Genomic DNA, 14690 nt, shown 5'->3' on the forward strand with positions numbered 1-14690 from the left:
GTGTGTGTATATGTGTGTGTGTGTGTGTGTGTGTTCTAATAATCTTGAACTTGATGGCGTTGTTAAACCATTTCCGATTGGTCAGAAACGTCAATTTTACGAGCTTTTCTTGCTCTTTAAGTAGAAACTAGAAACAAATTTTACCATTTTAGAGTTCGCTATTAATTCGTTGAACTTGGGCTAATTTAGTAGACTTGCGCCTTTAAGAATTTAACTCGTTTTATCCAGACCACATAACAATTTCTCAGGTTTTATGGTTGTCCCTAACTTTAGAAAATGATTGTTTTTTTTTTTTCTTTACACAACGTTTAATTTCAGATTATATTCAAGTCGCGATGTACATTTATTAAACTTATTTAATACAATTTAAAACTATGCGAATAGATCGACATAAAAACTCATTGTTAGAAAAGCATGTCTCTGAAAGAGAAATGAAGGAAAAACAGTATCACAGTTTACGGTCGTTTGATGGAAATTTCTTGGTTTTATAGAAACATGGCCTGGTCATGTAACAAGGCCATTTACACCACTGAGCAATACTTTATGACAATTTATCCAAGAATAACATTACAAATATGCAAAGCTTAAAAGCTTGTATTAAACATATAACATTGGCACATTACTAAATATTCTCTGTCCCATGATTTAGGATTTGAATACGATAGGCCTATAACGGTGTATTCATAATTTTCTTAGGCCTAGCACTTGAAAGATGATGGAAAACTGTGTTCATAGCTTTATTAGCGCTAGCACTTGGTTGACGCCATTGAAAATTAATGATTACCAGACAAGACGAGAAGTAAAAATAAACATCTCGTCGTCTCAAGTTTCAGCAAGAACCAATGCGAGTGTCAACACTGGTTGCACCCCGCCACACACATACACACTTTGACGTATTATTTGGACAATTGTCTGAGGACTTATATTTTTAACTTGCAATCACCTGACCGTTGGAGACGAAGAAATTTGTTGAAGGACAGCTGGGTCGCGAGGAACGTTCATGTTGTCTAAAGGATCATTTTCTTTAACTTGTGTTGCCACCTGCTGAAGCTGACGTCTGGTTACCTCTAGGTGTTGACGGATATAATCTGTGTTTGGACTTTGTGCGAGGGCCTTTTGAAAGCAGGCCTCGGCCTCCACCAGTTGTTGACGTTGATAGTAAACCACACAGAGATTGTGTAAACCTTGAATATTGCCAGAATCATACTGGAGAATTTTAATGTAGCACTGGAAATACAAAAAGACAGGAGAGAAGGTGATTGGTAGAATGAGTAAAAAGAAAGCACGTTATACGTTATACTAAGCTTAAATCAAGACGTATCAGCAGAAAGTGAAGTTATCAAGATTAAATTCCCTTCAAAAATGGCGCTTGTTTGGCTAAAGGCGAGACTAAGTTTTTTTTACTGCACATACTAAAGTTTAAAATATTTTATGAGAAAAAAAACACTTTTCTTGCACGTTTAACTGCTAGATGTTAACTGTCTTAATGGTTTATTTAAATCCTTTTTTTTATTACAATCAAAAACAAAAATAGCAAAAGGAACAGACAGAATGTTAATTACGTCGTAAGGGTGTAACTAAAAATGTGGATTGATTAATAAAGTTTAAAGTACCTTCTCTGCAGATTCGAGGTCTCGAAAGTGGTTGATGTAGATGTCACCCATAAGAATCAGTCCCTTCACGTGATCTGGTTGATTCTGTCGGATGTGAAGAGAACAATACACATTTACAGAGAATCAGTGAGAGAGTTTAGATGGTAGAGCGTAGTATCTTTTAAAATGTGATGATATAACGAGCAAACATCATATTAAAAACCAACTGTTACATTGTTAACAAGTTCATTGCAAATTTTCACTTTTTTTCCCTTGCTACAGCTTGCAAGTATTCGGAACAGTGTTTGGGCTCGTGTTTTGCATGATTTTATTGGAATTTTTATAATAATTCCTCGCATCGTATTGCAACACGCCCTCTTACCACATGTCTTCAAATATACTTCTATCATGTACATATTCAAGAAGTTTGTATTTGTTTGTTTTGAATTTCGCGCAAAGCTAAACGAGGGCTATCTGCGCTAGCCGTTCCTAATTTAGGGGTGCATGACTAGAGGTAAGACAGTTATTCATCATAACCCACCGCCAACTCTTGGGTTACTCTTTTACCAATGGATAGTGGGATTAACCGTACCATTATAATGCATCCACGGCTGATTGGGCGAGCATGTTTGGTGCGACGGGTATTAGAACCTGCGACCCTCAGATTACGAGTCGAGTGTCGCAACCATCTGGCTATGACGTGCCTAAGAGGTTTCTATAAATAATTACTAATTTGTGTAATGACACTGTACATCGTGACCAGTAACCACGACTTGCATACCTCAAAATAATTGATCTATTAAGGATTATTTCTTCAAATAACATATAAGAAATACCAATATTATTTCATAAAAATATAAACCGAAATCTCATTTCAAGCCAAAATATTCAATATATCTAGTTTTATTATAGGTATTATAGTCCACTGTTATTAAGTCTCCTAAGATGATCAGAACTCAGAAAGATATTATTGGGTTTATGGCCAAAAGTACCGTTAATAGCGAGAGTACCCAATTGATGAAATAATTTATCGTAATCTTCGTAAGTGAGAACATAAAACAAATATATTAAGTTTTATATATTCTTCAATGAAATGATTTGTAGTTTTGATTTAAATAGACTGTTTGCTCTGATCGAAAGTTAGTCTAAACAAATGTAATAATAATAACGAAAACAAGATTATTCCTAGAAGTAAATCTTAACCCAATTACTTTTTTGTATCACTTAACAACATTCATAAATTGCGTAATAATGCACAATTCTGGTTACTTATTTCTAATAATTTCTCTAATTATTACCATCTTTAATTTGAGGTAATGAAGTTCGTATTTTATTACTAGTAACCAATGAAGAAAGTCACTACTAATTTGTGATTATTTTGAAGGTATTTCAGATACATATTTCATACAATATAATCTGTAGTTACGGGATAAGCTCATTGATAAAAGACGAAATTAATTTATATACATTAAGTGTCGATTAGAACTTGCGTTAAGTAACATTAATTGCATAGGCCTAAGTGTCTTACCTTTAATAGCCTTTTAAGATATACGAAGGCCTCCAATGGTCTGCTTTCTTCTGACAGAAGCAGCGCCAAGTTGAACAAAGCACTTCCCAGGTTTGGACGAACCTAGCAGAAAACAAAACGTTCTGGTCACGTCTGTAATACGTCCCTTTTTCGTTACATGTCTCTACAGAGGCGGTGGAACTGGTTCCAATTTTGAATTATTATTGTTTGAATTTCGCGCAAAACTAAACGAAGACTATCGACGCTACCCGCCCCTAATTAAGCAATAAAAGACAAGAGAGAAGGCAGCTAATCATCATCACTGACCGCCATCTCTTCGGCTACTCTTTTACCTACAAATACAGAGATTGACCAATACATCCTAATGCTTCCATGGCTGAAAGATATAAGCATGTTTGGTGGGATAGTGATTCGAAACCTAAACTCACACATTGTGAGTCGGGCGCCCTAACCACCTAGTCACGACGAATCTTAAATATTTCTTTAAAGTTAAGCACAAAGCAACAATGGATTATCTGCCCACAACGGGTATCGAAACCAGGTTTATAGCGTTCTAAGTCCACAGACATATCACTGTGGCACTGGAGGGGGAAGAGCAGACCTTTAATGAGGAGTAGAAAATTGAATATAGTTATCACGGAGAGTTATCTCAATTTGGAATTCAACGGCCACAGTTAACGTAGCAAAGGAGTCGTCTCCAATCGCACTACACAACAAAGTTTTTGCTTCTTGAACACTGTTGGGTGTCCCTTATAGATCCAAATTTGCCCATCACGTACCGTTTCATCGAAATCTTCAGTTTCACCAGGACACTGCTACAATGGAAAAACGATATTAGAGCAACTGGAATCCATCAATGCTTGCTGACTACTGTTGTCCATGCAACGTGATGCACCGGACATTGAATGAAACGAAAATCAGGAGCAAGACACTTTTAATTATGTTGAACTTAATAGCGTATTAGAAACATAAACGCAATTAAATACGTTATTGCCGGTAAACAGTTAACTGTCTATTTCGCAGAGTTCCGACGACACTGCACAACAATTTTTTTGAAAAGTTATTGCTGATTGTGACAGGTACCTGATGGGTATGCACAAATATAGTTTTGGTTTTGCTTCATCACGTAGGCGGCAGAACATACTTACATTGAGGAAAACAGGATTTACACAAAAATCTTTTTTTGATTCAAAACAGAAATATTTTATTGCCGACGTTACTTCATCAATGGTGCACCAGATTACCAGAACAAATTGGAAAGTTCTAAAAAGGAACCAAATCACTGTACAAAATTATTAAACTATTCTGTAGGTCAAACTAAAATTAAACATTAAACACATTACACCTTTTTACCTTTCTTTTTTTTTTTGGTATAAAAACCTATCTTTCAAAGCAAAATTTAATTTTCGAAAAAAAAAAAGTTTGTTTTTAATTTCGCACAAAGCTACTCGAGGGCTATCTGTGCTAGCCGTCCCTAATTTAGCAGTGTAAGACTAGAGGGAAGGCAGCTAGTCATCACCACCCACCGCCAACTATTGGACTACTCTTTTACCAACGAATAGTGGGATTGACCCTCATATTATAACGTCCCCACGGCTGAAAAAGAGATCATATTTGGTGTGATGGGGATTCGAACCCACGAACCTCGGATTACGAGTCGAGTGCCTTATCCACCTGGCCATGCAAAGCTGTTTATGAAATGATCAAATAGGAAAATCATATATAAAGTAAGAAAGAATTTTATTACATCGACTGAAAACGGAAAAAAAAGCACCATCTTAAATTCACACACAGACGTGCGTGCGTGCGTGCGTATGTATGTATGTATGTATGTATTTCACAGCAAATATATTTGAAGATATTAAAAACTGTACAACGAAAGATTTGTGTTATGCTTACCACGAAAATATCAAAACTCGCCATTTACTGTTATAAGCCTTGGTGACGCAGTAAAAGGGCTAACACCTTTGTTACATACAAGCTGCAGTGACACTAGTCTTCCAGTTACTTTAGATAAATCAAAATAACTTTCTTCTCACAATCAAATAACGTATATAACATGCACGCACAGGGAAACTGATAATAAAAGATACGATATAAAAGTTTCTAACTACATGTAGTAAAACACCTGCTATTATTATTAGTAATATCAAATTGCTGACGATACGATGGGTTTCGCTAAAACCCGAAATACCCTGAAAATTGTATTTCCTGCTCAAGAGGGTCAAACACTTTAAACAAGGATCCAAAATACAAAGGGTAAATTAATATGTAATCACTCTAGGCTAAGAGACTTGTATACTTCCATTTGTTATTAACTACTGGCCAGAATAACTTAACTTTAAGAGCATTAACATTCGACTGTGACACAGATAACCATGCAATCGTAAAGCTTTTTTCAGTCATCATCTGGAGTGTGACACAGATAAACCCTCATATGCAGAGTTTTTGTTTAGGTATTATCCGGCGCGTGACAATGACAACGATAACCCATCACCTGTGAGGCCTTATTCAGTTTATTTTACGGTGTGTGGCACAGATAACCCTCACTTGTAGAGCTTTGTGTAGTCATTATCCGACAAATGACACAGATAATTTTCACTTGTAAAACTTTATACAGTCACTATCAAGCGTGTGATACAGATAACTCTCACTTGTAAAACTTTATACAGTTTTCTTACAGTCATTACTCAGTCAAAGTTTTAACTAGCTGTTAATAATGACAATTTTACCTGTAGAGCTTTGGTTAACCATTGTTCTGCTCCACGCGCATCCTTGTTCTCTATAGCTAGCATTCCTAAATTGAAGTAAATCAGTTCGTTTTGTTTTCCACCATCCACAATTCTTTGCAACCTGCGTGTGAAAAATAAAATAGTGTTTACTTAGCTATCAGTAACTTTGTGTTAACTTTAGTGTTCACATAGTTAATGAACAACAGGACAAAATTATAATTTTTCACGTCAATGACGCTTTCACAAAAAACAAACAGACAAAAAGATACACCAGCATGATGAATCGAACAATGATTTAATATTTTAAATTCGAAGAAACATTATAGAGAAAAAAATACATATCAAACTATTACCACCTGCTCAAATGGAACCGGGGATTACTATATGAGGTAAAGGCATAATCCACTAACAAGCATGTTACTGCTAGTAAGGCACAGTTTTAACACGTATAACATCGAGTACACGAGATTATAAATTATGGAATTTTCCTTTAAACTCTCCGGGCGTGGTCTATTTGACTGAGAATGTTTCTTGTTTAGCTTCTAGATTTAGCCATGAAATTAGTATACTGGGCCATGTGTCGAAAAGTCCAAGGTTCGAGTCGTGGTATGCTGCAAACGCCTCACACTTTCAGTTGCGAGAGTATTGCAACTGTGTCAGATACTTGGCTGAGAGTAGCGACATTTGTAAAATGGTGATTGATACTCACTCGTTTCCCTCGAAATTCACCATATATATTTCCGTATTTTAGAGCCTTTGACCTGGCCGTTTAGCCCGAGCGGTCCCCCAACTTTTTCATTCCACGCAACAATAAAACCCCTGCGAGAAGTTTAAAAGCCATTAAGCGTATATCAGCTTTTCCCATTCGTGACTTAACGGTGCCCTCGCACTAACACAACCAAGTTTTCCTTGCGCCTTTCTATTATATATTAAAATAGTTTTCACGAGCGATAATAGCAAAAGCAACATTTTCTATATCTGGTTTTAATATTTTTAAAATAAAAAAACAATTCTCGTAAGTAGTGAGTAAATGCGAGAAAAAAAAAAACAAACTTTAAGAGAAATGCGACAGTTTCGTTAGATTATCGTCGTCTCAAACCCTTCTGTTTCTCTAACGTTACTTTAGGGAAAACACTGACCCATAATGTTGTTTCCTGTAAGTTAACTTGTTCGAGAAGTATTGAGTGAAAGGTACGTGGTTCGCTTATTTCACAATGAACTAGGAAGAAAACAACATGCTTAATCCATTTCTAAAGAAATTTTACGAAACCGAACCTTTCCTAAGGATTTATTTTTTCCCACTTTTCGTTTTCACCTGAAATCACTGGTTTAACCCACGTGCCGCATGAAATGTTGTTGTCGTCGAACACATCAATACCACATTTTTCAGAGTGTTATTTCAAAATATTATTACAAATTTTGAATGCACAACATGACATCCATGTACAAAAAAAATTTTAAAAATCCCAACCTGTTTTGATAAACTACGAGGCCGATCCTTCTGTAAATTTTAAAATATTTAAAAAAGCACGAGTTTTTGAACGTGCCACATGATACGCAAACGTTGGCTCACGAAGGTGAATATTTTATTCTCGATACCACATTCTTCGGACGCATAATAGAGGTTTCAGAATGCCCGGTTGTTTACATTAACATATATATTACCCGCTACAACACTATGCACAGTATATTATTATACAACGCGTTGTATGTGTGTGTATATATATATATATATATATATATATACATAGCACTGACTTCTGTAGGAATGCAATTATTGCGCAAGAGGTAACGTGTATTTTTCATTTTAAGCTGGCGGATGAATTATTCCGAAACAGGTCCAAAACCAAATTACGTATTTTCACGCTCGTGTCTTCCCTTTTTTTTTTTTTTTTTCACAAACTTAGCAACGCAAGAAACACAGGAAGCACAAATTTACGAAATAAATATGGAAAAAATAGTTATAGGAAAGCTTTCAAGCTGTTGGAACGAACTTAATTTTCTGTAACGTCACATTCAAACTTCTCAGCAAATTGGCAAATCGAACGCATTAATCGATACGATTGTTACTTGACTTTTTTCCTGGCTCGGAATTTTGGAAGAATCGTGTATCGTTTCATGACACCTGTGTTATAAGTTGGTTTACGTTTCATTATCCATTTGTTTTAAACACTTACTAGCGTATCTCTGCATTGTTTAGTTAACTATCTTTGTTTCTGTTACAGTGTTTTGTGTTTTACATTCTGTCCACCGCAGAAAAGAGAAACCCACCTCTTATTATAGTGTTATACCACTTAAAATTTTACTTACTCAATCTCGTGTTTGATTGTACTGGAGTAAGGGAAAAAATAACTGTAATTACAAGTTTTTCCATTGGGTTTCTATCGGGCGACTTGCTTAATTAACATACGATACGTACGTTTGCAGTAAAACCAGTTCTAGCCTATCATATTACGGTTTTACCTGTTTCGAGAATAAGCTATTAAGTCGGTTTTCTTTCGATCTACAGATACGAAGTTAACAAAATGCATATAAAAAAGTTATACATGTGTTTTAAGATCAAGTGAAAAAGGACTTATTTTTGCAATATTCTTGTCTATCCATCAGAAGGAATAATAATTATTTTGAGTTATTTTACTATTCATACGTACATTAATGTCACTGATAAGACGTACTTATGTGATTTTCAGTTTAGTAACTTCGTGTTGGAGCTACTAACTTTTCCAGTCTTTAGCTCCATGTTAAAAGCGAAGCTTGAAGCGACGATTCCATTTCCAGTTCGTTCCTGTGTTCAACCTTGACATTCCTGGACCTTTATTGTATTTTGATATGTATTTTTTTTATTATACGTTTCTGCGGACCAGCGATACGAAATCAATGAACTAGTAGACCGTGTCGGTCAAAACCATTGGTTCATCAACTAAATTCCAATTTCTAAAACGTCATCGATGAAGCTAGGTACTGAAGTAAATAATGATGTATTCTACAGTTGACAATATAGCAACTTTTAGCAACTTCGTAATAAAATCAATAATAATAGACATTTGTTCGTGATAGAAGGTATTACTTATACATTCTGTTCTATTAGCACTGTCTGTTTAACTTCAAGCTAGTCAGTGTTTTAGGTCAATATGGTGGGTAAATCGGGAAGCTCAGATGCAGAGACCTCTTGTCCCTTCCATTGCAGGGATATGTGCACAGATTTATGTAGATTGGGTCAGAGAGATCAGGCGCGGCATAGCCAGGTGGTTAGGACCCTCGACTCGTAATCTGAGGGTTGCGGTTTCGAATTCTCGTCCCATTAAACCTGCTCGTCCCTTCAGTCGTGAGGGCGACATAATGTGACGGTCAATCTCACAATTCATTGGTAAGAGAGTAGTACAACAGTGGGCGGTAGGGGTGATGACTGGCCGCCTTCTTTCGAGACTATCAATTCAAAATTAGGGGCTGCTATGGCAAGTAATGTTTATGTAGGAAACAAACAGGCATTGGCTTGTTCCCAAAAGTATGATATGCGTTCTGATGTAAGATTTATATTATGGATGGTCGATGAGTGTTCATATATTCTTTGATTGGCTTTTTGTGTTTTTAACAAAGATAATTTGTAAATGGTCTTGGTTTAGGGCTTAATTATTAATTTTATCGACTGTAGAAGTAACTGGCTTTGTTAAGTACAATAGTAATAGCACTCGCTTGTTTTTATTGCTACAGTTATTATTGGAAAGCGAGTTGTGAGTTATTATATGCTGTTTTGCACGAGTGTGTTCATTTTGATGATTAAAAAGTAGCCCGTTTGGTGTTTCATATACATTTTAAAGATAAGTCTTTAATTTAAAATTTCAGCTCTCTATTTACTACTGATCCTGTTTGACCAATTTCGGGATTACTTGGAATTACTTTCTGTGTAAGCTGTATGCAGAAATTATTGCCATTGTCTGTTTTATTTATTATTAACGCCATTTTTCATGATATTTCTAACAAATGTGTTTGATTGTATTTTGAGAGGTTTTCCGATTATTATATACATAATCTCTGCATTGTTTGATAACACTCCTGACACCTGTATTTGTTTCTCAGTTACTATGTTTCCTGCGCTGTATCTATATTTCACTATACACACGCATGTGTTCGCTGGTTTAATAATACATTCAGCGATGAAATAAATTACAGTAATCGTCAATGCATCGAGCCTTATTGGGGTAGTAAGGGTAGACTGGAGATTTTTAAGGTTTGTTGCACATTGTATCCAGTTAGAATTGTAGAGTGCAACACGAGTTTGTTTGAATCTACCCTTCACATCACTTCAGTTGATGATTACTAGGTCCATCTTACCTAACATTAAATAAAGTAAAACGAGATATGCTATTGTTGGATAATGTTGTATTGTAACATTCAAAGAACTCGATTAGACTTCTCACACTGGTGTTATTATTGCATTAGAAACTAATGGCAAACTCAGTGGCAAGCTCGAGAACTTCTAACGCTGAAACGAGCAGCTCAATTCCTGCGGTGGGCACAGCAAAATTAGCCCATTTTGCAGTTTTATGCTTATTAACAAAAAAACAACAATAGTTTTGAGTAGTTGGCAAAAAACCCCCCCATCAAGAATACAAAGTCAAGTCCAGTTAATGGTAACAACACTAAAATTCAGAGTTCGATTTCCAGCGGTGGCTTTGCTCTATAAAATAAACAAAATCCAACCATCTTATGGTTAATAAACTATTTGTTTAAACCAAACAAGTTTAACAAATTCACATGCTGACCTAACCTTTATCAACTGAGAAATATGGCATTATAAATAACTATAAAGTCACTTATTTGCTAATTTTCTATTATCTACTGCACTTCTCGTATCTATTTTTTTCGTTGGCGCACAAATACGATATTGTCTAAACTGAAACGATTACCAAGCTGAGAGTATAAAACAAACTGAATTAAAAAATAGCTAGCTCATTAATCATCTAATCTGTCCCAACTCGCGTTTTCCACTACTCAGCATGGAACACAAGTGTCAAGATTAAAAACAAAGCTTACGGCATTATCAAAACAACAATGAAAGGTTTTGCTACAATATTTTGTATACAATACAACCTCTGACAAAAATTCATTATTGGAGAGTAATATATAATGGTTTCCGTTTCAGAAAAGTCCTGCTTTGGCACAACAGTAAAAACGTCTTACAGTTTAAAACTCTCAAAATCTGGTTTTGATACCCGTGGTGAGCACAGAACTCGTATCCCATTGTATGACTTGGCGCCTAATTAAAAACAAACAAATCATTCGTGATGTTAATGAAAACTTCAAGTACAGAGAAAGCTATTTCATAAAGTAAGTGTTACTATCCTATTTGGATAAGTTTTGTTCAGCCTATTGTCTCTGATGTTTCTACGACTAGTGATATTGTGCATGTGTTTTTCTTATAGCAAAGTCACATCGGGCTATCTGCTGAGTTAACAGAGGCAAATCAAACCCCTGATTTATCGCTGTCCCACAGGAATACTAGGGATATTGAGTCTACGAGAAGGATATAATAATATTTCAGCGATGCCAGTCGTTTCAGTATTTTCATCATCTCAGTGTGATAGTTAGGTTTGGATCATGAAACTTCTCCAGCTAATCCTTGTTCTTTGCAAGTTCTCTGGACTTGTTTTGTAACGTCTGTGTTGATGGTGTGTTTCATTTTATCTTTGGGTTAGCCTAATTTTGCTTTTCTGACTAGAACTTAAGGTCGGAATCTGTATCTAGAACTTAATCAGTCTGATCTGAATTTGTAACTGTTAGGTCACGATTATCTTGGGGTGTAGTACCCCCACAGGATACTTGCTGGTTCATAATTACAGTTACCGAGATTTGTTTTAGAGCAAAGCCACAATAAGTTATTTGCTATGTTCACGCGTAGGATTGAACCTAGGACTTTAGCATTGTAAATCCTTAAAGTTACCACTATCCCATCAGGGGGCAAGTCACTCAGAGAAACATCGCTAAAATGCACAGAAAAGCACAGTGGCCCGTTTAGTACTCATTTGTTTGTTCTTTCTTTTTATAACCTTGATATCAGGTTTTACTGAAACAGCCTTTGGAACCATGGCGAAACAAATAAAAACAAATTAAGGTTTAGTTTGTTTTGAATTTTGCGCAGAGAAACATGAGTTAGTCGTTCCTAATCAAGCCAACTCTTGAATTACTCTCCTACTAACGAATAGTACATTGAACGTCACTTTATAATACCCCCGCGGCTGAAAGTGAGAGCGTATTTGATGGAATATAGGGTTCAAACCCATGACCTTCAGATTTCGCGTCAAGTGCCCTAACCATCTGGTCAAGGAAATTGGTTATTTGATAAATCAAGATACAAATGAGTCAAAACAAGTGAAAAGAATAGAACAATCAAATTTCAGCAACAGTTTCATTAAACCCGTGATTTCTACATTAAAATGAGAGAAAAAAGTTTTTTTTTTGTTTTTTCTTACCTCTCACTTGCTAGCTGTTTGTGATGGAGGGCCATATCTGACTCTTGAATCAAAATGGCGGAACTTACTAACGATTTCTATTAATGGGAAATAAACGACAGCATGAAGAAAAAACAGCAACTAAGAGTTGAATACTATTTGTAGCTTTCATATCTTCAAAGTTACTTAATGTATATGCACTCGTATCATAGCGATCGTTAGGTTTTTCTAACTGCTTTAAACACTCATCTTTCCTTTATCATTGGTTATTTTTGTAGCACCTAAGGCAATCCATTATTTACAGAATAGTAACTCGTTAGTTTTGAACAATATATCCAAACACCTCAAACATCTATATATCAATTCCTGAAAGATTTATAATTTAGTAAATCTAACTGAAATAAATAAAAATTGGTCTACTTTACAGTGTAATTTTAAGGTAAGTTCACTGATTTTGACTTGTAGTGTGCGTGCGCGCTCCACCTAATATTTTAATACGGCGAAACCGGTAAAACAAAATTAATATTATGATTAAATGCACCGCAAAAAATAAAATAACAGTTGGCTGTTTCTTGACTTTTTATCGTCTCTAGCAAATGTTTAGCTTTCTTACATTGTGTGGCAGAAACGATAAAGTTACACGAGCATGAGGATGGATTTGGCGAACAACTTAAGGCCTAAGTGTTTTAGAGCCTTCCGTCCAATCAAAACCTTCACACAATACTCACTTCGTGATCTGGATCGACGTCCAATGCTCTGTTAAACATTGCCAAAGCTTTTTGACTCTTTCGCTGATCCATCAACAAAACACCGAGCTGAGAAAAAACAAAGTAAGTGGCATATGAGAAACTGGTATTGAATTTTTCAACCTGAATAGCACCTTATCTTGTTTGTTTTGTTGGTTTATTTTTTGAATTTCGCGCAAAGCTACAAGAGGGCTATCTGCGCTAGCCGTCCCTAATTTAGCAGTGTAAGACTAGAAAGAAGGCAACTAGTTATCACCACCTGCCGCCAACTGTTGGGATACTCTTTTACCAACGAATAGTAGGATTGACCGTCACACTAAAACGCCCTCACGGGTGAAAGGGCGAGCATATTTGGTACGACGGGGATTCGAACCCGCGACCCTCAGATTGCGAGTCGAGTACCTTAACCACCTGGCCATGCCAGGCCTTACCTTATCTTTCGCTTAACTTTGCTAAAGTCAGGTCTAAGGCCACCTCACTCTTCCCCAGGATTTAGCCGTCCCTAATTTTATATTACTGACTAGAGAAGATACGGCTGGGCAGCACCACCCACTGCCACAAGGGCTTTTCTTATTTTTCGGCTTGGAAACGAATGAATACCAGGATTTACTGTCACTGTTATAACGCACTAAAAGTGTGAGAAAATATACAACCCAGTATGCTAACCAATCTGCCACGCCCACCCGGTCACCAGATGACCAAAATTTTCAAACAACAATTTAGAGAACTGAAAACTGTAATATGGACTTTAACCTGTGGAATTTGGCTTTTTGGTATCACTTACATAATAAAGTGAGTTTACTTAGCCCTCTACCCAGTTGCACAACGGTATTTCTGCGGACTTACAACGCTAGAAAGCGAGTTTCGGTAGCCTTGGTGAGCAGCGCATTGTGTAGCTTTGTGCTTTGCCTATAAATAAACAAACAATGTTTTTCCTTTAGTAGAATTTGCAAGAACGAGCAAAAAAAATCAAATGAATATAAGATAACAAACTAGAAATATTCATGAAATTTATCTGAACGATAAAAAAATAAAAATAATCGTTCTGTTTGAATGACATGAATCCCCTTGAACTTTTAATCTCTCGAAGTTATTAGCAAATGGAAGTAAACAATAATTTTGTTGTTCGGAACTCTGGTGTTTAAAATTCAATGCACATAATTCTGAAATATTTTGAACCAACATAAATGGGATTTTAAAATAGTAGGTTATAAAAGCGCAAATCTGTAAAACTGTTCGCTGTGGACATTATGTTTTAGACTTAGTCTTTGTTTTACGATAAGAATAAACAAATGAATTAAAAATTTACTAGGCATAAATAAGAGATTTTTCCTTTAAAATGTTTTAGAAATCTTAAACTTTTTAGTTTCGCACTTGTGCAGTTTTTCATCTTGACATTCTACAAAAAGTTTGCTTGTCATAAATATTATGAAGAAAGTTTCACGTTTTTTCACTTCTCTGTTCTTAATCAATTAATCATACACCCCACGACACCTAATGGTTGACATTCACACTAATAAAATAAAAATAAAAATGAGGTAAAAATGAAGTTGAAAGTGAACTTGCAAGACTATTTGGTCGTTGTTGTTGTAACATCGTACAATAGGGATAACTACCCAAAAAGAAAATTCATTTTAAATATA

General features: G+C 35.7%; 1 pseudogene across 1 annotated transcript in view; it reads right to left on the reverse strand.

Annotated features, from left to right (window-relative positions):
• Positions 1-454: 454 nt before the first annotated feature.
• LOC143240866 (protein O-mannosyl-transferase Tmtc3-like) overlaps positions 455-14690 on the reverse strand; it is a 144303-nt pseudogene continuing 130067 nt past the window's right edge. The window contains exons 17-22 of the transcript XR_013022009.1: positions 13030-13116; positions 12323-12399; positions 5853-5973; positions 3121-3222; positions 1614-1697; positions 455-1227 (exon numbers count right to left, since the gene is read on the reverse strand). The product of XR_013022009.1 is annotated as a protein O-mannosyl-transferase Tmtc3-like (transcript). The remainder of the gene's footprint in view (positions 1228-1613; positions 1698-3120; positions 3223-5852; positions 5974-12322; positions 12400-13029; positions 13117-14690) is intronic.

This window comes from Tachypleus tridentatus, chromosome 13 (genome assembly GCF_004210375.1).
Source record: "Tachypleus tridentatus isolate NWPU-2018 chromosome 13, ASM421037v1, whole genome shotgun sequence".
Lineage (NCBI taxonomy): Eukaryota > Metazoa > Arthropoda > Merostomata > Xiphosura > Limulidae > Tachypleus > Tachypleus tridentatus.